A 26,490-nucleotide genomic window follows, 5' to 3' on the forward strand; every position below is an offset into this window, starting at 1 on the left:
CGGCAGTCATTCTGCGTCTGCTGTTGATCTGGCAGCTGTCAGTCATTTCCGCAGTGAGGCTGGAGTCTCTGACTGGACAGGATGTGCTGTGGGATGTCCGGGCTCTGTTTCGTGTTCGGTTTGGAAGAAATCTTTCAAGCGCAGTCGTGGAATTGATCTTCTTTATCTCCCAGGATTGGCTGGCGTGTCAGACGGCGTTTAAAGGTCTCACAACCGAGTCAGGGTGAGTTTGCATTCTTTTACCAACCTTTCTAGTCTGCGTGCAATTACCTCATGCAAAGCTGTTTATTTCGATAATGAGATCACTTTGAAAAAGCCCCAGCTATTTAAACTGTCGAGTGTCTTTATTAGTATGCAGACAAGTAATGCAAAGCTGACACGTAGCTCTATGTGTGTGTGTGTACATGTGTGTGTACATGTGTGTGTGGTGTGTACGTGGGGTGTGTATGTAATCTAACAGGGCAGCAGGTGCTTACGTAGCCTAACCTACATTATCGTCCCGCAAAGTGCTCCTGGCGGCGAGTGAACTCCGGTGTGTGAGTGTGAATGTTTTCTTAATACTCTGCAATCAGTGAGCCGGGCTTCTGAAATAAAGAACAACACTGTAGAAACATGTAGCATGTCAGAGGCTCATTAAAGGAGAGGACTGCGTTTAGAATGCTACCAGAGACGAACAGTAAATCACTGTTTTCCTCCGAGCTCTCAAGGCTTCAGCTCTCCCACGCTGAAGGCTGTTTGCCTCGCTATAATGTGCCTGGGCTGAGCTCCTCGCTGCGTTCAAGACTCTCCGGACACCGGGGACGCCACTGCGCTGCTGAAGCAAGCCTGGGGAGACAGAGCTGTGTTACGACACGTGTGCACGCACACCCGGACACGCAGACACTAGCACACACACACACACTCGCACACACCCACACACAGATAAGTAGACACATTTGTCAACGTTTGTATTTGCACGCTTTGTGAATCTCTCAGTCTTCCGGACTCTCTCACACTCCACACCCTCTCACACTCCACACGTACACACACAAGAGGTTTACTATTTAACAATGGCTTTGAGAATGGGAAGAAAGTGGCAGAAACCTGAAAGTGGGTTACCGAGTCTTGGGTCTTCAAGCAACAATATGTTCCAATTAGATAGCCATGAGAATCAAGCCATGGCTGATGTGAACCAAATGGGACAACGCAAGCAGTGTGAATTGTGTCATTGTGCGGCTGATAATGGCTGCCTTCTTGCACACATTGAGCAGCGGTCTCAAGGACCCCTGAGGCCTTGGTGCCTGTTTTTTCATGAAGTAAATGCCTCCCATTCAATAGGGCATAGGCAGCCCAGTTAACGTTTATGGAGGTTGTTTAAACAGCCGTTAACTGCGGATTAAGTGGGATCTGGTCTGCGACCTGAAGGATCACTGTTTGGCTCTTGCGAGTTCTCGCACGCGCACACACACACACATGCACCCACACACACACACATGCAAGTTATGATTTGTTGAAGATCTGCTGAGTTTCAAAACGATTTACTCGTATCTATCTTAAGTAACTTGATGGTCCTCAGGTTGTGCATCTCCTGTAAATGCCCTAGTGGTCCAAGGAGGATTGGCAGTTACCTCTTTTCCTCATTCATTAGACAGGATGAAATATCAGAGGGTTACTGACAAGGGGTAGGTTGGTCCATGCGGGAACAGCACAAATTGGACCTTCCCCAGATCCTAAGTACTGATCAAACATATCAGCATATGTCCAACCTTACCTAGATTCCCTTACTTTTCAGATGATGAGAGACCAGACAGTGGAGCGTAGAGTGATACAGTAAACACATTGCTTTGTCTTGTTTTTCACTTGCCATTTCCTGCCTAATCTGGCCTTGCAGCCCCAACCTGTGTGGTGAGTCTGGACTGGATCTGGAAGTTTTGGCTGTTGCCCATTCAGCCAGAGATTAAATGAACCCTCTCTGCCAGACAGGAAAGTGACTTAACCCTTGTGTTATCTTCGGGTCATTCTGACCCATCAGTCATTGTGACCCACCGTCGTATTGCGACAACTTTCCCGCATACAAAAACAAAGTGAAGCATTTTATTTTAACCGTCGGGCTGTCTCAGACCCCCCACATTGCAAAGGTTAAAAGAAAATTATTTTTATTTGTTTTTGTATTGGGTAAAATTGGGTAAACACAACAATGGTTCGTTATGAACCTTTGGGTCATGTGACCCGAAGGCAGCACAAGGGTTAAGACATCCCAGGTTCGGTCTGGACAGTGACAAATGTAATTTGTCATGTAACGAAGAGAGCTCTTTGGTAGCGTGCCAGCTTTTGCTTTCTAAGATGGGGTTGGCCTTCTTTCCTCTGCCCACGTGCCAGCAGGATGCAGGTCATCAGGACATCGTTGCATTGGAAGCAACGCTGTGAGGTCATCCAATGTAATGTTACAGCGTTAAGGACACGCACCTCTTAATGAAATGAGGTTGTTGTGGTTGTTATTGATTGGATTCGGGGAATGATGTGGGGCTGGAACTTTGGAAGTGTTCAAATAACGACTAGGTTAGGGTTAGTGTTGAGCTTACAAGAAAACCTGTTAAAAAACCCGTATTTAGAGAAGTAATCAGGAATCCTGCTACGCTGCGATCCACTAACTTTGACCATTTTCATCAAATAGTTCATTTAACACAGCAAGATGAAAGGCTTGAGTATTTTCAGAGCACTTCACGATCATAACTATGATCAAGGTACAGATATGTGGTTCATTATAACTGATCTTTTTATATATACGTGCTGCTTTATTGATGGGGTACTTAACATGCTAATGAGGGTTTTTAATTGGCTGCTAATGCGGCTTGTTGTGGTGTTTTGTGTGGGCCGGTGGCGAGGCAGGCGAGGCAGGCGAGGCAGGCGCTGGGGCGGACAGCTGGCCCGTCTGATCCCCCAGTCTGCTCTTAAATTGGTTTTAGCGGCAGTGCTAATAAAGCTGATTATCTGTGCGGCTCAAGACCCACTAACCCTGACACCCTGGCAGCTGGGGCCCTCGGACGCCACCCGCCCTCCCTCACCTCGCACTCTCCTGCCCCAGTGCCTTTGCTCGCTTGCTCCCTCTCTTACACGCTTGCTCCCTGGCCCTCCCGCCCTCCTGTTTCTCTCTCTCTCCCTCCTGCAGTCGCTCCCTGGGCAGCTGCCACTAAGTCCCGCCTCCCCACCTCCGTGCCACACTCCCCCAACCAGCACCCCCCCCCCCCATCCACCGTGCTGCCCCCCCTTCCCCTCCCCCAGCACACGCACTTAACTTACTGATGCTTAGAGATTCTGACAGGTGTGTGTATGCATGCGTGTGATATGTGTGTCAGAGTCTGTATGCCGTAGTGTGTGTGGTGTGTGTGTGTCTATGTAACAAGTGTGTGTGTGTGTGTGTGAGAAAGAGAGAGAGCGCATCCTTGTGTGTGGTCGCTTCTACTGTATGCTTTCCTTCAACTCTGACCAGCCTTCTGTCTTAGGCTTCAATGCTCCTAAACTGCTCTCCTCTCATGTATGTTGATGAATGTATTGTCCTTGTATTGACCATGGGGCCACAGTCCATTCATAGCTAATTGTATAATGTGCTGGGTGACCTGGCAGTCAGCATGGGGTACAGCATGGGTGCTGTTTGTGTTTGTCTCACTGAGAGGGCAGAGCGATGTAAATGTTCTCATTGATTGGTGTTCTTCTCAGAGGGGGAATCAGGGGTTAGACTGGACTCTCTCTCTTCCAGGGATGAGAGGAACACAGGCAGGGGAGCATGTCAACATGGTTGGTAACAACATTAATGAGTTCACAGTCAATTGGTGGTCCACAGCTCAGCCCTGGGGGACAGAAACCATCGTTTGTCAGCCTACCAGGGCAGCACGCTTGTTAACAGCGTCTCCTTGTCTTTGTTTTTTTTACTGTTATTGACTGTTTGTATTTTGTTTTTCTCTGTATTTTATGGTGTCTTTTTTTGTGCTTTTGTTCGGCACCTCGGTCAGCCTTGCTGTGTTAGAGTGTGCTTTATAAATCAAATTTACTTTTTTACTTACTTTGGTATTTGATCTGAAAAACTGAGGAAATCCATCCAGTCCCTCGAAATTTCTACATCTAACAAGATGTTTTATTTTTTTTACTAATTCATTTACGTCACATAGCATCACTGTTGGATTTCTTACTTCTTTCACCTCCTACAGTATGAAAAGCTGTTGGTTGGTGACTGGGTGTCTGTCAGTACAGTACATGTTGATCTCTTCTCCCATGAGTCTTGCCATTTCTCTGGTTTCACTCTGAGACTTGCTGGATTTAGCCCCGGGCGGATGTTCCTCCTAAAGACTGAGCATCACAAAGCCGTTAGGACATGGGACGTTTGTGCTCCTCCGATATCCCCTCAGGGCAGGACCGAAAGTGGTCATGTCACTGTTTTTCTGTCAACAAGGGTTTCTTGTTATGGTTGATTGTACCTGTCACCATGCCGTCACAGTGCTGCGTACCACTATTTTTTTTCCTCTTCCACGTCACAGTGGTTGAACAGACACTGTTCTTGATTCAGCTGTTTGAATACTGGCTTTCTTCGTTCAAAGCAGCTTTAACACACATGTCCTTTGCCACAGTACAGTACCTCTGTGTTCATCTAACCTCAGTGAAGTCATGTTAAGATTGCAGTTCTCTCACAGGTTCACTGACTCAGCAGGTACTGTTACAATGATAGATCTTGCCATTTTCATATATTTACATTTACATTTAGTCATTTAGCAGATGCTCTTATCCAGAGCGATTTACAGTAAGTACAGGGACATTCCCCCCGAGGTGAAGTGCCTTGCCCAAGGACATAACGTCATTTGGCACAGCCGAGAATCGAACTGGCAACCTTCAGATTACTAGCCCGATTCCCTAACCGCTCAGCCACCATATATGGCCCCATATATGGCCCCATATATGACAGAAAAACAGATATTGACTGTACAAAAGTGAATCATGTCTACGTACAGCCTGTATACAATATCAGTATTTCGTTCACATATAATGCTGTACAATACAGGAATAGTAAACAGCCACAAATCTTCTAGGGCATTTATAAATTACTGGGAAAAGAAGGGAGGCACTAAGAATGTATTTAAAACTCATTATCTAATTAATTTAATGTCCTCATTTCACTCTTTGATGTCATTCATAGATTCAAATTAAGTAGATACCAAAATGTATGTACCTGCCAATCCTGAATCAATCACATTACCTACTTCCCATCACAGAGATGATGCGTGTCTATTTCATATTGAATGTAGGCCAACAAGATCTTCTCCTTGACCTCTCCTCACCATGTACAGTGGACCGGGAACAACAGACAGAAATGGGGACAGACCCCGTCTGGGCCACAGCTGGCTCTGTTCATGTATCTCACGGCAACTCGCAATGCTCAAACAGAGGAACTGCCAGAAACCAGGAAACCAACAACTTCAAAGGAACTTGGATACGTTTCAACTGCTGTTAGGAAGTAAACAAAATGGTGATGCAGTCGTTTGTAGCTAAATGTTCCTCAAAGCATTGGAGTGCTCAGCCTTTAGGCTGGAATGTGTGTTGGGCAGTTAACTCAAGCTTGGCCTGAGAACATGTCTCTAGATTCTCAATTTTCTTGGTTTGTGTTAAATCTTGAGAATACACAATTTCAGTTTTTCCAGTGGCGTGATACAAGTAGATGAGCATCATTTGTATTAGGTGTATGGGGAAGTAGAGTTAAGGTCATAGCTGAAAGCCAAAGGACCTCATGTGGAGTGAGGTATGGATGCTCTAGTCCACTGATTCACTGCAGCCGACTCACTCACATAAAGAGTAACCTTTTCACCATATGCTTTAGGCAGCACCATTTTGAATAGTCTTGGCACTGCAAACATTGTACATACGCCTTTCTTTGAGGGACCTGTCCCCCAGAGACGGTCAGGGACACAGAGAGGTGCCGACCGTGGACTGAATACAATTATGTAGAAAGAGTAAAGATTTTAATTAATTTACAAGTGGATGGTGAAACACATCCATCCAAAATTCATGTTCAAATGTTCAGCGTTCCGAATTGGCGCCCATCAGTTTAGATACTGAAGGCAGAGATAGAAAGAGAAAGAAAACGTGTTTATGTAGGACACATTGCACCAATCCTTAAACCTAGACCTCTCTCTCCTGACTTCTGGAACCTTCAGACCCTCAGCAGACCCACACTAGCAGGGCAGAGGTCAGACACGTGACCCAGCCTTGTCAAGAAAGAAGCTTTGGGCTTGTGACCATAAGAAGTAATAATCATCCGACACCCTTCCCTATTTACCCCCTGTCCATCATAGGACCTGGCTTTTTTTTGTGTGTGTGTGTGTGTGTGTGGGGGGGGGGGGTTCCAGGCTTGTCCAGCCCTTTAATTTAAGCTGTGTCCACAATCATCTAATTGCAAAATATCACCCCTGGTCTAGCTTAGTTAGAGAAGTTAGAATAATAGTTCTTGCAACATCAGGACTGAGCTGGTTAATATTTCAATTTCAAACAGTTGCCCCAGGGTAACAAGAGCGTCATGGGCATCATGGGAGAGTGTGCAATAGCAACGAGCCGGGTGTAGAGGTGAGTCTGTGGTGAGGAAAAGTATGGGTGCCTGGCCGGTCAGCCCTGGCCTGGTCAGTTCAGGACCCTGAGGTTGAAACGGGATGCTTGGCAGAGCGGGCAAGGCCCGTCATGATGAGAGAGCCACCCTTGGGATTGAGAGAGGGAGGGTATGAAAGAAAGGGAGGAAGAGGTGGGAATTAAGTACTAGCGAAAAAAGGAAGGAAGTAAGAGAAAGGAAGGTTAAAGGAATGGACAGGGAAATGATCCTTACAGCATGCATGACAGTTGGCGACCAGGGAGAGCATTCATAACTGCTGGTGCAAATGGCCCCAACCCAGAGCAGGCTCACTAGTACCATTCTCATGTGCAACACAAGCCTGAGCTAGCAAGCCAAAAGGCAACCCGTCGACATAAAAAATATGCCCAAAGCTGTTATCTAAAACAACCGCTTCATCTCTGCAGCTTTGATTGATTACATATTTTGATGATACCAGAATGGGGTTTAAGAAATGCTGTGACATTGGGTACCTATTCAGCAGAAAAGGGCTGATGTTTGAAAGTGAACTTGACAGGTAGCAAGTACAGGCTCTGTAAAGGTGGAGGAGGGAGGTTAACAGCAGTCAGCTGGGTTTAACAGCCTTGTGAGGAAATGTAAAACATTTTATTGGTATTTTAAAGGAGATAGGGTGAATGAGGGCCCATTGTGAGGGGCCCTAGGGAGGGGAGAGAGGACTGTGTGGAGCTCAACAGGCTTTGAAACCCAGAGGTTTTGAATAAGTCCCCTCTGCTATAAAAAAAGATGAAGGCCAAAGCCTGCTGTATCGCCCTATAAACAAGACCGCTGCAAAACCTGTTTACTCAGACTCCTTCTTATTTAAAGCAGCCAGTGAGAAGTGATGGTATTATGAATCTACAAAGATTATATTGTTTCACACTTCAAAGGGATTGTGAGGGGAAAATCCACAGAGAAAAACAAATTGCACAGTCATAAATGCGTTAGAATGATAGGGGCAAGCCATTTTGCACATTTAAAGCTTTTGTTTATGAGTTAGCCCATAAAAATAAAGCTGCTTAATATTGGGAATGCTAAGAAGTGCAGACACACACACAACATCATAAATCTAAGGGACTGTTTATCCCCTGAAAAATAACCCCAAAAGTCCAGGAGATACTTGATGACTTCTCAAAGTCACTACTGTTGACCGGTTTACTCGTCCAAACAGCAGCTAGACTGAGACTGAAACGGTACCCCTGGGAGTCCATGCTGGGAATTCCTCAACGTGTCGTGTTGTCCGTCTCAAAGGATCACTCTGCATCACCATGACAATGTTTAGTTTTGTGTAGGGCAAAACAGAAAATAGCCTGTTTTGTTGTCAGCGTGTATGGTATCTGTTTCTGTTGACAGTGCAAAAGGTTTGATGGTATTCTCAGGTATACTGTACACTCTCCATGAAAGAGATCAAAGATGACAGAGATCAGAGATAGGAGAGATAGTGTTGGTTTACAAATTCTCTGAGGGAATGTCCATGTGGCAGTAACCATAGAAGAAGAGAGCTCTCTCACTTGCAAACTTCACTCATATTGAAGGATGAGTGGATGGATAGAGAGAAGGGGATGGTAGCATGAAATCTAACCTGACAGAAAGTGGAGTAGAAACTGTGCATCTCAACAACAAACAAAAAAACGTTCGTCGTAAAATGGTTTAGGGCAGTGTCATTGAGTAGCTCTAAATCATGGATTTTCAGGGCCAATATTTCTCCCCATATCCAGTGTCATTCCATGGCTCAAATACCTCTGATGAAACTACAGTGGCTACAAATGCTTTCAGAGATTCACCCACAAACAGCCTGGAGATGTAACTCAATAGTCACATCTGCATCAAAGTGTGTGTGTGTCTGAGTGCGTGTGTGTGTGTGCCACAGTGTTAGCTATGGGGTAAAGTGGTGGAGTGATCCGTTTGAGAAAACATAAAAAGCAAGGTGAGACTCAAATGTATAACTGCCCACAAGGCTTTACTATTTTTAGTTGCCCTAAATGAAAGCAGAAAACATAAACTGAGTTCATATACAGAGAGAACACAGTTCCACAGGGCAATCTTTTTCTATTTTTTTTAGTAACGTCATGTCTATACACACTCAAACACACATAGAGGACATCAAAATAGACTAAAGCCAGGTGATAGTTGTGTGAACATCTCAGTGTCACAATGACCTCTTTACTGTGACACATGATTCGTCCAAGGTCATGTGACCCTGGATCCCTGTGGCCTTACAATCCTAAAAATACATAAATTAAGGTATGGAAACACACAAGGGTATGTTGTAAACATTTTGCTGAGAGCACTAAAGGGACGTTATCTTCTCAGCCACTCTGAAAGGATGATGACTGTGATGTCATGTATGGTACACCAACAACTTGCAGCATCGCTACAGGTGCTGACTCAAGAACCAAGACATTGCCTTGAAGCTCAAACAGCCGATAGGTCGATGCTTGATTGTAGATACTAGTAAAAGATAGGGTAACACTTTAGATCCAGTTGCTTTTAATCTCATGAAAAGCTTTTGTTAACCCTTGTGTTATCTTCGGGTCATTCTGACCCATCAGTCATTGTGACCCACCGTCGTATTGCGACAACTTTACCGCATACAAAAACAAAGTGAAGCATTTTCTTTTAACCGTTGGGCTGTCTCAGACCCCCCACATTGCAAAGGTTAAAAGAAAATTATTTTAATTTGTTTTTGTATTGGGTAAAATTGGGTAAACACAATGATGGTTCATTATGAACCTTTGGGTCATGTGACCCGAAGGCAGCACAAGGGTTAATAGGTGAACACTATAATGTTGAAGAGCACTCTAATAATCCCACAGAGATTTGTTTCAGTTCAAGGTCATGAGATGGAGATAGCTGAGGCAACATTACTAGAGATGAGATAACTCATATCTATAATTTAAGGAATTTTACGCTAAGGAACAGCCTAAAGTATCCATTGAGTGTTATACTGCATTGTTCAATATTTCTCAGTGACACAGAATTACATTGTGTCTCACTTTTTTATCGTTGTACAGTACACTGTTAAAGTTTTTCACAGTTTTTCCCCACTAATATATGATGAATGTTCCCTGTATTTAAAAATGACAAATAAATCTATTAAAATATTAATAATAAACTGTTTATTTAAATGTGTCATGCGATTTTACAAACAAGATCAAGATTGTAATCAAATTTACTGTAAAAACGAAGTATTATATTATGACAAAAGTAGATCCATTTTCTGTAATTTGACAAAACAATATTTTGTAATGACAATATGTCACTGTCAAATACATTAAAATACTGTTGATAGTTGAGTTAAAAACATAGAATTGCAAGAAAATATAAGAGAAAAGATACAATTATGTTGTCATAATTCACTTAACCACTACACACTAAATAAACTGAAAGAACACAGGTATTGACCCTTCCCACAATGCACTATGCAAGGGATTTGCCCGGCTCCATTGATAAAAAATTGAAAGCTTTGCTTTGCTCAAATTGCTTTGCTGTTGTGGACACAAACTGTTATAGTCTACCTGTGTGTTTGCATCAACCAGAGAAGTGTCGGACAATATTCTTTGTGATCTCTGGACTTTTTTATGCTCACTGTTCCAAATGCCAGAACGGAAATGGGAAAAAGGGCTTTTGGGTACTCTGCCCCCTCATCATGGAATATGTTGCAGAATGTTTTAAAGCTCAGGGAACTAATATCACTGACTACTTTTAAATCTCGAATGAAAGAAATAGAGGCAGGTTCCCTAATATGTAAATGTTTCTTAAATTAACTCTACGTCACTGTTTCTTAGCTCTTAGCTTTTAGTTTCTTTTAACTTGTCTTGTTCTGTGTTTTTCTGTCTGTAACTCTGTGTTTTTTATGCTGCTGCCTGTCTTGGCCAGGTCTCCCTCGAAAAAGAGATTTTAATCTCAATGGGACTTCCTGGTTAAATAAAGGTTAAATAAATAAAGGTTAAATAAAAATAACAAAATAGTCTCTGAGGGCATCTTGAGTCTGGACCCACTCACTATCCTTACACTTTCCCCAAACCCCATTTCTGTTCAACTCTGTGAAATTATTGGGTGAAATGTCTCTTTCCCATGCCTACAGTGTCTGTTGTGGAAATTAAAATGGGGTTGTTACTTCAATTTCAAACACTAGGAGGAGGAATTTAATCCCAGGATAATTTTACACCTCCCCAAAATACCATCTAATTGATTATAGGCACTGAGACATGGTTCAGTGTCAGTGTGGAATTCAATTATTATTATTTTTAGGGTAAGACTATTCTGACAATTAAAATATGTTAAAAGTCAAATATTGCATGGGATTATAGGGGGATTTCTGGAAGAAATACAGCAATATAAGTTACATTTTTTTTTATCAGTCAGTACTCTTATAGAGATATTTATACAAATATTTTACGGCAACTTTGCTGCCAAACAATTTGCGCCTTCTTTTGGTTTCTACTGAACTGAATCTCATGGGAACACGCCACAAGTCACTCTTCCAACCTTCTGCGTGGTACTTTTAACATCTGCTGTTATACTGGGACAAAAAAGGTTGTTAGATATTTCAAGACACGTGCAGACCTGTCAACTCTTCTCCAAATATGAAAGGCCTGTTGTGAGATATTTCCTTATGCCTTAATTTACTCTTCATACTTTGGACAAAGTCCACATAAAGAATCCTTCATGAAGCAGTAATTACAGCAATTGAACTAATCAGTTTAAAACTATAGATGGGTAGCCAATTGGAACAACAGTTCTCTCTCCATTTGCCTCCAATGTGTGTCTTGTTAATCCCCATGAAGAGAATTTAATTTATGGCTACACTATTCCAGTCAGCTCACACTCATGTCTGCAAACAATTAAACAATCAAAGGACTACTTCTCGGAGAGGAAGCTAGCCCATTATTGTGAATTACTGTCAGAGATTGTGTTTCCATGTGTCATTTCACAGGCACTGAACAGAAGACGGCTTCTCTATGCTCACTGTTACCAGCACTGTTACCAACAGTCTCTGATGAATATGCGTAGTCTGCCCCCTCTCATAATAGATGTCACATCTCACTTTGATGTTGTTGTTTTTAACGGGGAAAAAAACTTGAGGTTGCCAATGCATAACCTACTCCCAATATCAAATAGGATTTGTTTATGGAAACAAGGTTTCAGGAAAAGTTGAAAGCTGTCGGCTGTGGTTAGGAAGAGATGTGTGGTTTACAGAAATGCAGCAGGATATCCGACGGCACCAGGAAGGACGGCCCGCCACTAATCAGCCCAAACCGCAGAATGCTTAGGTGGGCGGCTTCACATACGCACAGGATCACTCGGACCGGATCCCTATCTAACGGAGGCAAAGTCCACTAATCAGCATTTAAGCCCTCTTTATTGAGCATGAATAAATTCCAAGGCCCCCCAAAATAATTTGCCCAAGACAAGATTTTAAAAGCTTAATGTTGCAACAATTAATCCACCTAATAGCCCTCCTGCTTAGACCTATGGTGGTGGGGGGTCCTTGGGTTGGGTGGCACTGTTGAAGTGCCCCCCACCTACTTTTTAATTAATCTATTAAATGATTGTTACAACTGGGGTGTATGTGCGTGCGCTCATCACTCACCGCTGCCGTCCTGCAGTGCTCACCACTGAGAGGGCAACAAACAAACCAACGAAACCTGTTGCTTACTGTATAATCAGCAGTGAAAATACACAGCTTGCATGCCTGTGTCTGCATGACCTTCAGGCTAAACCATGTAGAGTGCAGTCACAGTACACTTTGTGTAAAATAATGACAACTTGGATTTGCCTTGTCTGTTATGTGAGATCATTCTTTACATCTGCAGTGTCTGTCAGCAGCAGTTGTGAAGGGCTTTTGAGGACAGTGAAAAGTCAACATGCTGACACAACGCCCACAAACATTCACTTCCCACTTCTTCACAGCCAACCCCAAGCTCCCCCAACCCCCAAGGCACATTACTGTACAATTTGGGGGCTCAACTTCAGTGCCCCAGTGATTTCCAAAAAATATATTTTTTTTCTTCCTGGAATCAAGTTGTTCATTAAATCAGATTGGGAGGGATGGGTGGGTCATAGGCTGGGGGGATTGGGGGAGATTAGAGGGAGGGTGTAATTCAGTGGGAGCCGGAAAAGAGCTGTACTTTCAGGAGCTTCTCATCATCCCCCTGTCCATCTCTCTTGTTTGACCCAGTCATGTAGTGCAGAGCTGGCATGCTGATGAATTCTCCAGGCTCTTATGTCACGCGAGGAGATAGAGAATCTGACACGACCCTGGTTGCCCTATTTTAAACTAGTTGTGGTTTTTGCATTGTCAATTGCTTTTTGTTTAGCATGACTACAGCTATAAACTACTACAAAACGCGGTCAAAATATCCTTGGAAATGTACATACTGTAACTGTACATGCACATAGCGTTAACTCAAAACTGTCTCAAAATGTGTATCAGGTGCTGGCAGCTGTACCTATTCTCCAAGCACCAGGGGGACACAGTGAAAGCACTGGCAGCTTAAGCCTGATAAACAAACAAGTAAGCAAAAAGAGGGAAATCGCCTCTAAGCCAGGTCAAGACGTCTGCCGTGGAAACTAAACCCTGGCAGTCTGCACTCTTACTCTCCTGACTCTGTCCTGGTAGGGTCAGTCTCAGCTTACATCCAGTCTCTCATCCTACAGGTTCTCTCCCATCCTAGTCACGACTGCTCCGGTCAAAACTTCACTGACTCTTGTTGTTCTTCAGGCCCAGTTTGGAATGTGGTGTGAATGGAATTCCTTCTCAGAGCTATGTGGATGTTTGCAGTGGACATTGTATTGATTTTCTGAAGAGTTTTTTCTTTTCTTTTCTTATCTCCTGGTTATGAATGGAGAGGAGATTAGTTGGGCTCAATAATGAAGCATCTTTGTTCATTCTTTCTTTCTTCTGCTTAAATCTTTTTAACGCACTGCCCCTTACAGAGAAATCCAAGCAGTTCTTACCATTCCCACCTGCAGAGAGAACAATATACTAAATCCATATTAGGGCTCTTCCCAAAAGCTTTGGCTAACAGATGGTTTCCCAAATCCCCCTCCACCCCCACCAGTTAGTTGCCTCCAAGCTTGGACATGTGTTGGTAAAGATTCTGTCCTAAAAAGTCAACAGACATCTGACAGGATCTCTCAAAAGATGTGAGCCACATGTACAACAAGGTACTACAAGCATCAAACCTGGCACGTTTGATCAAAATTTATCAGGGATTAAATCTATCAAGGAAATAATGTGAACCTTTTTTTATCATCTTTGTGAACTTGGATGAGTGCCCCCCACTCAACCCTCCTGTTCGCACTCAGACCCCACCCCCATTCTGTCAGGCTAAACGGTAGATCGTGAAATGTGTGAGTAATGAACTTAAGAAGCTTATGCATGACCACTGATTTGTTGTGTTGATGAATTCCTCATTTTTTAACATGACATAGCGTAAGAATACATGGGACTATTAGTTCCAGGAACGTTTTCCATAGTTTGAAAGCCGTTAATGCTCCAGTAACATTGCCTTGCACTTGCAGCATCCTTGGCTTCTCCCCCGATGTGTTTGTTCAAGCCTTTTATGAGCTGAGCGTTTATGAGCTGAGCTAAGGTTGCTGTTCCATAACCAATTACTGAACCTGTCGCTTGTCAGGAAGTCTCCCTGCTGCTGACTGCAACAAGGTTTGGGCTCTAAGCTCCAGCAGAAGTTACTGGTCAATTGTAATCCACAGGGGTTAGAACAGCAGTCACGTTGTGATGAACTGGACCCCAAACAACAAGCTTCCAAAGCTTGTCATGTGCCAAGTGTGTTCAATCCATTGTCCCTTAGAAACAATCCTAATCAGTTGACCCCTACAAACAATGTTAAATACATGAGTGCAGCTGATTAAGCTGGTTCACTTAAAACACCAGGTGGGCAATTTTTGGATTACGATTATTATAAAAGTGGTTGTTTTCCACCAGGAAGCTCAATTTGGAAGTGGATATCAGACACGTCTATGAAATGCTGCCAAGTGTATACCCTGCGAGGAGGTAAGGTTGAGGTGAAGGAGGGTATCTCTGAGCCCAGAAATGGTTTTGATGCTTGTGGGTTTCAATTTTTGTTGGAGTAAATTGAATAGTGCCAGCTTGGTAACATCTTTATGTGTGTGTACTACTGTAGCTAACTGTAAAAATTAGACATCGAGAAATGAATCTTTGAAAGATGTCAGCTGTCACACAATGTTGCCGATAACACATTTCCACACCATTACCATTTTCTATCACCAGCAACTCGTTGAACACTGAGACGTTGTTTGTTTCTCTCCATTTGGATGCTTAAGCAATGCAGCTATATTATTTGTTAAAACACCCAAGAAGTATTCTAGGAATTGCGGCACTGCATTTCAAACACATCACATGAGACACGTAGCAGTAAATGGAATAATGATTGATGTTCTAAGTCAGTGTTGAAGGCGTTCCCTGCACTTGTGACCCTGGTCCCATAGACATTATAGAAATACACAGCGTGCTTGCTGGTTGTTTATTTGTTCCTTAGGTTAGTGTTTTTGAGGTGGGTTGCATCTGCACTCACAGTATGCATGTAAGAGATGGAGAAAGAGCCTGATAATGATTACTGATTGTACATGGTACAGTCAAGTACAATACTTGTTTTTGTGCAATGTGCTTTGAGAGGGTCTATGGACATCTGTGCTACACCTTCAGAATGCACATCTTTTTGTCCTATGTACAGTCGATGCTTTTCAGCCCGAAATGGATCCATTTCAAACACTGACATCAAGACAAACAGATGACATGGCATAACAACTCGGTGACACTGTCCTGTCACTTCCAGACACAGTGAGTGTCTCATGGTGGCAGTGATACGGCTGTGATCCGCTGTAAAGAGGGTTCAGGTGCTTTCTGGACCTGTTTTCCCACACCTGCTTACACCTACAAGAGCACTGGGGGCCATGGACACTCTAGCTGTCTATTCACCAACACACAGCGCATGCCCCGCCCCGTCCCGTCCCAATCAATAGGATCTTTAGCTTCCTCTGCAGCCCAACAATGAGCACGGCTATCACTGCCCAGCTATTCACAGGCAGGGCGGTGACCCAACCATCATAAAAGACCTTGTCAATTTGACGCTGGCAACCCAAGCGTGGCTTTATGAGACCTACGAGAAAATAGGCCTCCCTCCCCCCCGACGCTCTCTCCCACTCTATCTCTTCATCTAAATCCCCCCCCCCCCCCCGCTCCTGCCATTGTACATGTCGGGCGGGCTCATGTCTGTGTCTGTACAGACCTGTGTCTGATCAGACATGTTAAAGACAGTCAAATGGTTGAACGGCGGGATCAGAGTGTTTGAATCTTCGTCCCCTGTGGTCTGTTTTGTCAGTCCTCCTGGAGTCTGGAGGCTTCTCCCCCATTCCCTGAAACAGACAGGTACAGCTGTGACCAAAGTAAGCTTGGAAGTACAAAGTCTTTCGTCAGTGACCCAAATGTGTCTCTTGTTGTCTTTATATGTCTGAGCTGGAGGGTAAGGGTCACGCTGGTAGGGAAAGGGTGAATCACTTGGTTCTAAAGCCAAAGACAAGTCTGTCAGATTATTATCAGTGAGTCATATTACCAATTATGTTTTCAATGACAGAGCGTCTTGTGAAAAAAAATGGTGTCCGTCTTTAATGTTTTCACAACGTTTGTTGCAGTGCGGCGATCCAACGTGGCGTACTGAGGAGATTTAAAACCTTAATCTGCAGTCAAATGCTCTACCACTGAGTTGTACTGTACCTGACCTACCGATATTTATCAGTGTAGCAGTCTTTCCAGATAGCAGACGTTCCCATGTCCTGAGGTGGTCCAGTACAGGGCGGTGACTGGACCAGATTCTCCAGTGTGAACTAGTCTGAGCTGAAGGCCTAACACAGCTGCTGTTAGCCATGCATGCCTCCTCTGTTGCTGTGGAGATCAGAGAGAGGGTGGCAGAACGGCACACAGGATCACTCTCGTTTTCAAGCTTTATTTGCCCCGCTCTTTTTCTCCTCTGTCCTTTCCTCCTCTTTCTCCCTCCCTCCCTCCCTCCCTCCCTCCCTCCCTCCCTCCCTCCCTCCCTCCCTCCCTCCCTCCCTCCCTCCCTCCCTCCCTCCCTCCCTCCCTCCCTCCCGTCTCTCTCTGTCTGTTCTCCGCTGTGATAAACTCTGAGGCCTCGCCATGGAAACGGGGGCATCTGGCTCAGTGTTCCTGGTATGTGGCCAATGAGGGTGGACGTGTGTGACAGTTAGGTAACACTGCAGCACAACACCCAAACGTGTTTGGTTCCGAGCTTATCTGCCTGACATCAAGTACATGAGATGCCACTTTTATTCAGCCTCTGACCTCAATGGCCGCATGTGACACTCACCACAGAAAGGATTGAAACCAACAGATACCGCATTGTTGCAGTTGCCAGGTATTAAACAATATAATCCCTCTTCTTTTCATTCTCACCTATTTACCTTGGCACCGGCAGTGTAAAGGAACAGAAACGTGAATCTGTCTTTTGCTTTTTGGCTCTCTCAAATTCCTGCAGGAATGCATTAATAGTGAGATTATAGTTGTTCCCTGATTTATTCCATGGTGAACCTGTGGAGTATTTGGAACTGGAAACATTGCCATGCTTATTTCCACTATTGCAGTAAAACCACATGGGCCAGAGGCCAGTAAAACATTTACTTTGCCCTCAAATCACCACTCACTAACGTCCCAGAACACTATAAAGCAAAAAAAACAAGCAGGAGGCCACACTTATTTTAGAAACACTTAACAGACTCAGTGATAGATTTACGAGAGGGAGTCAAGCAGTCTTTTCTTGATTTGGAAAAAAAAGCCCATGAAAGCAACTCCAGTATTTGTGCATTATTACATCTTATGACGCGTTTCAGCAGCCTCAAGTAAAAGTTCTAGTAGCTCATAAAGTCTCCTCTAAAACAGCATTAGCTGTACATATTTAGCACTTTTGTCATTTTCATGAGGGGAACATGTTTCCCCTCCTCCACCGAAGCGGCTCGAATGAATGTTATGTATGCTGTGGATTTCACCCACTGTGGCACCACTATTAAAGTTACAAGTGTTTTCCCCTCCAGCAATTACTAGCATGAAACAAGTGTCGATTCATTTTGATTCCCTGATAAATGTCTTACAAGGAGAATGTTGCTCTATAGGTTATGTTAGCTTTTGATTCTGCTACTGTCATTTGATAATGGGACACAATTACATATTGTGATATGGGAGACTGCAGCCCATTGAACACTGGAGCCCATGATTTTAATGACAATTGAATCACTGACCATGGCTATGAATTCACCAAGATTTTTTCGAATATATTTTCTTGACATGCCTTTAGGGGGTTAGGTGTTCTCATGCCCATAAGGCCACAACGACCCTTTCTAATAACATAGCAGTGGAGTACACGTGTGTAAATGGATGTCGCATTTTACAGTGATAGCAGCAACACTGCTTGTCCAGGTGCATGTAGGTGGGATTAGGTTTAATAATAGACTAGAGTCTTGTCAGACCTTTGGTAACAAACATGGCTGCTGCACATCCATTATCAGGAGTGCCTAGGACAGAATTGCCTCCATAGAAATCGTGAGAGTCAGGTGGCTGAGTGGTTAGGGAAACGTGATAGTAATCAGAAGGTTGCCGATTCGATTACTGGCCGTGCAAAATGACGTTGTGTCCTTGGGCAAGGCACTTCACCCTACTTGCCTCGAAGGAATGTCCCTGTACTTACTGTAAGTTGCTCTGGATAAGAGCGACTGCTAAATGTAAATCAATTTATATACATTCTATGGAGTGATACATTTTATTGCGTAGACCAACTGATGCCGCACATGCGGAAGTTGGAAAAGGAGCCAAGCTGGCCTTGTAAAACATGCACCCCATACTCGAATAATCGTCTTGTAATCCTAACAACCTCTAAATCCCTAAAACCTTAACCACTTGAAGACACCTAACCCTAACCACTTGGAGTTGAATGCCCAAACTTAACCCTAACAACCAAGGGTCAAATGCTAAAGCTGAGATATTTACAAAATGTGGTATCTAGTAGTGATTTGTCCTTCTGTTCATGTTTTACCGTATTTGCATCTATGTGGTATGTTTGGTAGACCATTCTGTGAGATCCGTGTTCTATTAAAGTTTATAGGCACAAAAACATTCAGCCAGGACTACAGTACCTTATCGTTGCAATGCATTCACATGGTAACATTTCTTCTAGTTTTTTTTAATAATGATAAAGTTATAATGCATTTTCAATAGGCAGTTTTTGTAAAGTGTCTTAGCTCTGAGATACCTTGGGACCAATTATTTTGTCTTATGTGGGTTGTCATACATCATATTCATAACACATTCAAAACAGGTTCTCATTTGTAACCTTGAGTATTGTATCTAGACCCTTGCCACGGAAACTGTTTTGACTGTGTGCAACATATCTCATAGTCTTATACAGCGAAAAAAAAACAAAGTCTGGCTTGTGTAATGAATTATTGTTTCTACATGTTAGAGCAACTGCACACATTTTTACACCAACCCTAAGAGATATAGGCTGGCTTTGTCACCGCTTATTCTGTCTGAAGATACAAAGTGCTGTTAATCCATGAGAAATCAGAAAGATGGCTGTCTGCCTTCATGTTTTGCGTCATAGAATTCAATAATTGTCTAAGACAAGTTTATTTTATGAAAACAATTGTGTCTGTGAGTGAAGGTAATAGACAGGAGAGAATGGAGAAGAATGGTGGGAGGTCAGAAGAGAAGAGCAGCATAATATGGTTTGTCAGATGGCTATGGGAACTATGTACACCATTCTGTGCTGATATTACCTGCGAGAACAGAAGCTTTTTAAGATGTTTACCAAACTGCACAAAAAACGTCAGTGATGAAATGAAAAAGAGAACCCCAGCTGGGGGTTGATCAGACCTTGCTGCCCGCAGCCTTTATGTCAGACTTTTGTCTCATACTTCTTGTCTATGATTTTGTTTTTCAAATTATTGTTATATAACACTCCCATTTCACGCCTCATTTAAACTCATAACTCCCATAAATTACTTTTATTGTTCAGGGACTTCATGGAAAATGGAAAATAATGTGGTTTGTGCTGGTGGGGAACACCAACTTGATCAATACAGGCAATGTCATCAAGGTTGATTCAATGTGCAAACATTTCTTTACGTCTCGGAGCTCTGAGAGAGCTTTGGAACCGTTCCATTTGTTTTGTGGGATGTCATACATCATTTTCATGTTCCAGCGATGTCACTTGGGATATCTCTGGTTTTCATTTGTATTTGATCCAGTCCCTGGCCACCTGCAGAAACATATCTCATTGTCTCACACAGCAAAGGTCTGGCTTGTGTATTATAACTATCCTGTTTCTACATGTTAGAACAACTGCACACTTATCCATTTATACACCAACCCTGAAAGATATAGGCTGACTTTTATCACCGCTACTCCTGTCTGAAGATACAAAATGCTTTCAATCCATGAGAAGCCAAGAAAGCTGGCTGTCTGCCAACATGTTCTGCGACATAAGACAGTAGAACTATCTAATACAAGCGTTTGTTTCATTGAAACAATTGTGCGTCTGTGAGTAAAGGGTAGAGGGAAGAAGAGAAGTGATGAGGACAGGAAAGAAAGAAGGGAGGACAGAAGGGGACGTGTGCTTGTATGGTTTTTCAGGTAGATAAGGAACCTGGGTCTCCTATACTGCAATGATAGGACAACTGGGAACAAAGGCTCTTTAAGATGTTTGCCAAACTGTGTCTTATCATTAGAAGTGTGTCGTATTGTAGTCTTAATTGTTAATGTTGCACCATCTGATCAGAATACAAACTGTCCCTTGACTCTAACCACTGAAATACTGTTAGTAGCCTACCGTGTACGTCTGATCCTTGATTATCTGCTGTACTGACAACATGTGCTATTTTCAAATGTTGCATGTTATATAGGCAAAACGTACCTGCTAAATGAAGTTAATATACTGTAAAATGTACAATAATGGGAGAGTTGTGGAAAGCACGTCCAATCCAATACATCCATGGTCTTGACCTGGAGCACTCAAAAGCCCAGCCCTGTGAACTGTTTATGTTGCTGGCTGGACAAACCATAGGAGTAGTTTTGACCTTGTCGACCCAGCTGACCCTTCTGCCATGTCCTTTAATAAGTGTGGCACTCCACTGTGGCAACAGAACGGTCGACATTATGTCAAGGGCAATTAAGGTCTCAATGCACCTGACCCTGATATAATCTTCTTTGAAAGGAGCTCCAACTGTTTGCTGTGACTAACAATGATTGCCGTGCTTACTGGGGAATCTATTAACAGAAAGAAGGGTTTATTGGGTCTTTTTATCACTGCATGAAGTGTGTCTCAAGAAGAGGTGGATGAAAAATCTCTACGCATCCCAAAGACAACACAGCCACTAACGAGCTTTGATCTGCGCTTGAACATTGCCTACTTGTGCATTACTGGAGTGATTTTACACACAACGTCAAAAAATGATTGCCTCACTCCAAGAATTAAGCATGAAGATTCATGTTTATAGTTTTTCCAAAATAACTGTTGCTTTGACAGTATAGCATAACTGTCTAAATGTTACTGACAAGCAGACCATCGTCAAGTAAATCTCATCACTGCGTGCCATTGTGATACAAAACAGGTTGCAGTCATGACGCCAGCAGACCTTCACATGAGACAGATCTATAGCGAGTGCTATCGTGTGAGCAACCTCAATTCCACCCCTCCCATACCATAGACCCTAACATTGGGCATTGACCATGCCTGGGCCTCCCGACATCCCTCACCACACGCACAATACACCACCTCTGCACCCCCCATCCGGGGCTCCTAGTGACAGACTGGCCTTGCATGTCCACTAACGGTCACTTTAATACGCTGGAGGTCAAAGGATTAGTTCCTAAGGGTCATCTCCAGACCCCCGATTTCCAATATGAACCCTACAAAGAGGTCAGTGTCCAAAGGCGTGGGGCGCCCCCTCCCCGAAACAGGAACCTGACCCAACCCAGGCCACAATATCACACGTCTCTCCTCCAGCTACCCCCACCCAAGCACACACATACACTTACCCCTCCTCTCCCTGTTACCCAACCCCCCACCCCCCCATTAGGGCAAGCTCCCCATTCCTTCTTTATCTCCGGGGGCAGCGTAAGTCATGCAGAACTCACGAGTGAACACGCTGAGTGTGAGCTCATCGGATTAGACTCCCAGATAAGGGCAAGGCAGGCTGCAGAAAGAGCCAGGCCTGACTGGCCTGGCTGCCTGGCTGGGTCTGTCTTCCAGAGTCCTCACATTGCCAACACCCAGATACAGACACTCTGAAAGACAGTAACTGATGGACAGCCAGAAACCTACCAAACATTCAAACTCTGGAGCAATGCTGTAGACACATGAAATATGTCTCACGAAAAATTGGATATCTAGTGTTAGACTTCTTATGATGCTTTAGTAATAACACCTGCCATTCACAAAGAAAAGAAATGTAAACATTAAAGACATTTGCTGTTTCAAAGCAGGTATTCAAACAGCCTCAATGCTTGAACAGACACCTCTGTTTGTCCGGGAAATTCCAAAACAAGGTTTAAATATGTTTTGAAACCACAATGTAATTTGGTTTGGTGAGCTAGCATATTAAAAGATTTGTCTCGAACAGAATGAGAGATTGAATGACTCACTTTTGTCAGATGTCAAAGGTGTCCTAAGGATGGTGCATCATATTTCTCTTTGCTCTTATTTTTTTGTTACACCTCAGAATGAAATGACAATCTGAGGCAAGTTTGTGGAATAACACAGCCTTTTGAAGTCTTAAAGAAACGGTATGGCAGGCTTGTGTGGCAGGCATGCAAAACATGCAGGGTATGTGGCACAATTGTGGAGATGTGACCCCAATACCAACATAACAAACTGATAACTTCTATACATATACCCTCACCCTGTCAGTCAGTATCCCCCATTTTAACTGTTCTGACCAGGCCTGTTGTATCTTAGTCAAGGAAAAGGTCCTTCTTTCTGGAGGGCACAGTCAATGTGGGAGTCTTGGCCAGGCAGTAGTAGCAGCACAATGCAGATGACTGTGCAGTGTCTTGTTTGGCAGCCTGCTCTGGAGGTGGCTGTAGGGATCAGTGGGTAGCAAAGGCAGTACGAGAGACACAGGAAAGAGACAAGAGCTGAAAAGCATGAAGGGGCTGAGGCCTTGTCCTCTGAGTCGTGACCTTTGTTCGCTTCAATGAGGGTTTATGTTCCACCTCCCTCTCTCTCTCTCTCTCTCTCTCTCTCTCTCTCTTTTCTTGCTCTTTCTTTCCCTTGCCTGCACTTGCCAACGAGGCAACGTGGCCTGACCTGGCCTCAGTGCCACAGTGGATCTCCTCCTTATTTAGGGTTGCCACCTTTGAGTTGTGAAAAACCGGGACAGTGTCGGACAGAACACTCGGACGACGGCTTTCATATTTCTGCTACCAATCAAAAAAAGTATACACATGGCCAATCTTCGCTGTGTTTGACCTCTTTACGGACACAAAATTGGCTGTTTGAACCCAACCAGCAAGAAAATAGAACAGCAGTAGAAGGAAATTCCAAATTGGGGTTTATTTGAAACTGTGAAATTCAAATTTAGAAACACATTTTCACAAAAATATCTCCACCGTACTCTACTCCCACCTCCAACTATGCTGCGTTTGTACAACCTATCAGCTCACATTTTAAGTAGCAACCTCAATAACCTTCTGGTGATTGAAAGTTCAGTCTTAATTGGTCATAGTCAGACTCTGATCTTGACCTCACACAGCCATAGCTCCGCCCCTTCTTTAGTCATCCTAGATTGGGGAGCAAGGTGGGCTGGGCCAAAGGAATGGGGGCAGGGCTGAAGGAATGGGGGGAAGGGAAGCAGGGATGAAGGCAGCTGTTTACCTTTATCAGGTTTGTTTGAATACTCAGTTTCCGACAGTCCTCCTAGAACCAGAACTCAGAATATTCATTTGAGAATCAGGTCAGGTTACTTACATATGGGAAGCATAGCTCAGTGAAGTCAGCCACATGCGATTGTGTCTGTTGACGGAAGGCTTTGTGAGATAGATGGACTACAGGTCACTAAATGTAAGCCATTGTGTAGGCCGCCAGTCCATTAGTCACTGCCCCTGCATTAAAGCACCTGTGGAGGAGAAGGGAAGTTCCCCTCCCTCAGCCAGGAGGTCGGTGCTCTGAGCCTTGGAGAGACTTCCATGTGATTCTCTTTATTATGTCTGACTATTGCTATTGTTATGGATCATTTCCCACCCTTTCTGCTGAACAAGACAGTGTTATCATGAGCAGGAGCATACACACTACTCACACCACACAGGGTCCTCTTGGTTTTCCCTGTTCCCTTTATTCTGAAAGTTTAGATTAGAGTGAGGGGTGTTTGGGTTAGAGATACTGTGTTGTAAACTCTTAATACTCAGAGGGATTTGTCAAAACACTTAGACTGTTCTGGGCTGTGTTTCCCGATAACGATGGATCATAGCAACGATCGAGCAAAAAACGAAACCATCGATATTTCTTACGTGCGTTTCCCAAACATGCTCGTAAGGAGTAGGCTAATCTATGCACTTTCAAGAGTTACGAATTTTCAAGAGACACTTTAGCTACGATGTCTTTAGGAACGGCCCGCAAAACTAAGATTCGTCCTACGATGGATTCTACGATCAACTTAGGCTTACGACGCTTTCGGGAAACGCACCCCAGATCAGTACACAAACAGTACAAGTTTCTAAATACTAAATAATAATAAAAATTGCAATGACTTTATCATGTGCACATATTCTTCATGGCAACTTTATGGAAATGTCATTGTCTTCCAATTTCAAGGCCTGTTCTAACACTGTCCTCAGACTAACTCTCTTTGTTTCTAATCATTCTCTCGCCAAGTCCACAGTATGTTTTGCCATTGATGTACAAGATTTGATGGATGTACTAAACCCAGTGCTTTTCTTACTGTGTACTGTAATATTCTCCATGAGACATATTATTATCTTCCAAGAATAGAGAAGAGACACACCATGATAAACAATATACCCACTGATAACAGAGATTGACTAATGACCAGCCAAACCTTAAATTATACTAATCCCTAAATTGAAAATGTTGGTACTCTACTCAAGGACACTACAGCCACCGTTATACAAAGTCTGGAGATAGTGTTTTGTTTCACTCATAGACAACAGAAAAAAATGACAAATTCACACCTAATTTAGTACACTCAGTTGTGTACTTAACACGTGGCAATAGTTGTTTTGTCAACATAATGCAGTCCTATGTAATGGTGAACACTGCAAGGAGCTAACAGTAGGATGCTGCGCAGGCCACAACATGATCTTATAAGCAACACTGTAGACAGGGATTCATTAAAGGACTTCAGAAACACTTGAGATTCCCTCTATATTTATACTTAATAGAAACGAATACTCAGAGTCAGTTGCTTAGCTTTCTGTAAAACTGCTTTTAAGGCCAAAACGTCACCTCATCATAAATCAGTATATTGCAGGTTACCATGAGCCAAGACCTCCCTGCTTCTTTCCCCAGCCGAGTGAGCATGTCGTGGGACTGGATTATTTATCGGCCTCAGTGGAGGGCCACTAGACACCCAGCCTGACGCTTCTACACTAGGTCACGCTTGTACCGCAGGTGTGTATGTATGTGTGTGTGTGTGTGTGGCCAATCGCAGCACTTATCACGCCACTGCAACGTTTCTCCATGCTCTGCTCCCTCTGTAACCTCTTTTGTCATCCTCCATTACTCAGAGAGTCCTGTTGGAGAGGAGGCTCCTGAAAGGCTGCCCCCCGCCTCCCGCACCATCACAGGCTTGGTCTGGGTGAGACCACAGCGGATCATGAAAGAGACAGCTGTCACAACATCCATCCGCCAGAGAGGTGTCATTCTCCCAGTGTCCAGAGTTGTACTCGATTCTACACGGTCCATATCACAGAGAGAGGTTCTTAGAAATGGTTTCACAGTACATAATCTGGTGAGGGACTTGTTACATTACTGGCCTCAAATACGTAACCTATAGTTTTTTCACACACCCCCCCTGTCGATATATTTTATAGTTCACAGGTTCAAAGAAGCTACTACTAACCAATAAGGTTAAGTAATTCCGACAGAGCAAATACAGCTGAAGTTCCTCTTGGATCGGTTGGTCAAAGACGGATCTAAAAATAAACCAACCAGCCATTGAAGATGCCTGGAGATCGCCCCTGCTGTCATAACACTGAGGCGTATGAGGACGGTGCAGATTCAAAGCTGGTGCCGTCCCAGACTTGGAGAGGAAATCCCCAAGAAGGCGGATGAAAGGATTTAATGCGTTTCAATGAAGAGTGGACGATCACCTGGGATGGGGCCGACACGGGTGTTGGATAGGGGTGATACGGGTATGTCCATACACCCTGTCTGCGCAGGGTGCATCCCCCTTAATGCACCCTGCATGGTCCACACCCTAGGGCCCTCTAGTAGGATCAGAACAACCACAAAGAGCGACAAATGAGGGAGACTGTGGTGAGAAAAGTATTGAATTCAAAGCGGAATCTTTGTTTCCGACTGGGTTCATGGGGAAGTGATTGTGGCGCTTGTTAGGCATTACACTGTGTGATGTCATTGGATTTGTTTCCCCCCTGTTGTCCAAAGCAACTATTAAAGTCTGAGTGTAATCTCTGTCTATTTTATAATTATATCCCAGTAGTAATACTTCTCTTTTGACACTCCAAGCTGAGGAAAAGACAAACAGGAGGATAAGCTTTGCTGTTGACTGTTGTTCATGTCAGCAGCTTCTGGAAGCTCTGATGTTTCTCGGGCTGGTCCGTGCTCAATGAGCCTGCCTTT

General features: G+C 43.7%; 1 long non-coding RNA gene across 1 annotated transcript; it reads left to right on the forward strand.

The window, feature by feature from the left end:
- Nucleotides 1-26,276, forward strand: LOC134016505 (uncharacterized). The gene is made up of 3 exons (XR_009929539.1): nt 1-223; nt 25,198-25,299; nt 25,416-26,276. It is a non-coding gene; the product is annotated as an uncharacterized LOC134016505 (long non-coding RNA).
- The last annotated feature ends 214 nt before the right edge of the window (nt 26,277-26,490 follow it).

This window comes from Osmerus eperlanus, chromosome 3, assembly GCF_963692335.1.
Source record: "Osmerus eperlanus chromosome 3, fOsmEpe2.1, whole genome shotgun sequence".
Classification (NCBI taxonomy): Eukaryota; Metazoa; Chordata; class Actinopteri; order Osmeriformes; family Osmeridae; genus Osmerus; species Osmerus eperlanus.